Raw genomic sequence first — 1,949 nt, forward strand, 5'->3', positions numbered from 1 at the left:
GAAAATAATATAATAGTAATAAGCATCCGTTTTCCGTTCAAAACAATTGTATTGGCTGACAGTTCCTAAATGCAATTCATATATATCTGCGAATTCCTTTATAAATCATGACCATGATAAATATTGTTATAGGTTATTGGTTTGTAACTTCGCAGTATCCTACCAGCAGATACGTCAATCATAAAATAGTGTTGACCAATCAGGGGTCGGTTTTTAAAATATAGCACGTGGTTGTATCTCCCAATCGATTTACTTTAAATCATTTTAACAACAAAAATGGACCTCCCTCCGCTCTACGAATACACAAAGCTTCTGAAATAAAATTTCAAGGACGTTACTTAATTCTCTTGATTTATTGTGTTGATTCTCTTTTTTCTGTTAATGCACTTATTCGGGAATTTCCTTTTGTTTGAAAAAAAAGTCGTTAAATTGTGTTAATTACAACTATATATTATTAAGAACGGTCTTTTGAACTAGCATAAAGTAATTCCAAGTAAGTTTTTACACATTGTTATCCATGAAATGTTTAATTCTCTTTTATGTTTGATTAAAGATCACAGTAATTACTGCACTATTTGTCGCCATCTGCAATCTCACACGTGGGCACTATTTGTTCTTTTTCAGAATATCTTAAGTCTATTATTATATGGTTATAAAAGGGTTTAGCTATAAGGAAATATAAAGCTAATTTTGCATATTCGGGATATTATATGCGCTCTAACCCGGGCCGGATTAACCACTAGGCTAACAAGGCTGCAGCCTTGGGCCCCCGATTTTTAAGGGACCCCTAACGGCAGACTAGTTTCCCAATGTATAGTCGTTCTTTATTACGCCATCGAACGACTCTAAAGGGAATGCAGTAGAAATGTTCTGTGTAATTTTACAAGTTTCCCGATGTATGTCGAGTTGTTACCGTTTAGTTCGCTTTGATTAACTATGCTATCAGTTTTCTTTCTGTGTTGTATATCCATTCAGAACCATTAGTTTCTCTGTTTAGTATACGACTTGCCCGAATGGTCATGCCAACATCTGGACACGTTTGACGACATTGAAGAGAAGACCAAAGCGTCTGTTGCAATCAACGAATAGTAGGATGCGAATACGCATAAGAAACGGCGGAAACTATTTCGTGACGAGAGTTCGACACCAGATGCAAATTTGGAGTAAGTGCACGCGACAATTTTTTTAATTCACACATACGACATGCATAGTTGATTGTCTCATTAATTGTTGAACTTCCCAAGCGGTTGAGCGCATATGCTGGTCTTGACAAACTGTTTGGTTTCATGACATAGTTTGAGTTTTTCACCTTGGATGATCTGCGAGAATGTGCAACGCATCTATTGGAATCTAATCCAGATGGCATTGAGGCGTCTTTTGTTGACGGGCTCGTTCATTCAAAACCATCTTAGAAGCGGACCAAGACACAACCATCACCCACATAAGTGAACTGTTGAAGTTAGATGGCGGTAAATTATAGACAACTTTGCGATCGCTTTACGAATAATTCCAGTTGATAACTGTCAAGGAAGTCATTTTCAACATAATCACGCGTGAAAAACTATCTACGGAACACCATGATTCAGGAAAGGTTGACAGCATTGGGCTACTGTCTACTGAATGTCAAGTCCTCCGAGAACTAGACGTCACACAGCTGTCGTAAAAGAAACTTATAGGCTTAAATCTGTTACATGTAACATGCATTTTAAGTCAGTTAATAAAATAGTTTTACATTGTCAATATTGTTTTGCTATATATACAAATTCAAGTTTTCTGATCTTGGTAGTTGTAGTATCAAGTATGGTTTTCAATATACAGAAGGGGCTAGAGGGAAGGGGCCCCCGAAACATATGCAGCCTTGGGCCCCAAAACAGCTTTTCCGGCCCTGGCTCTAACCGTCATGCACAATGCTTGTCTATATGTGTTTAAAAGTAACCAAATCAACGTAA

The 1,949-nt window shown here is 37.3% G+C and overlaps 1 long non-coding RNA gene across 1 annotated transcript; it reads left to right on the forward strand.

The window, feature by feature from the left end:
- Positions 1–836: 836 nt before the first annotated feature.
- On the forward strand, positions 837–1,735 carry LOC127851767 (uncharacterized). The gene is made up of 2 exons (XR_008035930.1): positions 837–1,163; positions 1,360–1,735. It is a non-coding gene; the product is annotated as an uncharacterized LOC127851767 (long non-coding RNA).
- The last annotated feature ends 214 nt before the right edge of the window (positions 1,736–1,949 follow it).

The sequence above is a fragment of the Dreissena polymorpha genome, chromosome 11 (genome assembly GCF_020536995.1).
Source record: "Dreissena polymorpha isolate Duluth1 chromosome 11, UMN_Dpol_1.0, whole genome shotgun sequence".
NCBI classification, from domain to species: domain Eukaryota; kingdom Metazoa; phylum Mollusca; class Bivalvia; order Myida; family Dreissenidae; genus Dreissena; species Dreissena polymorpha.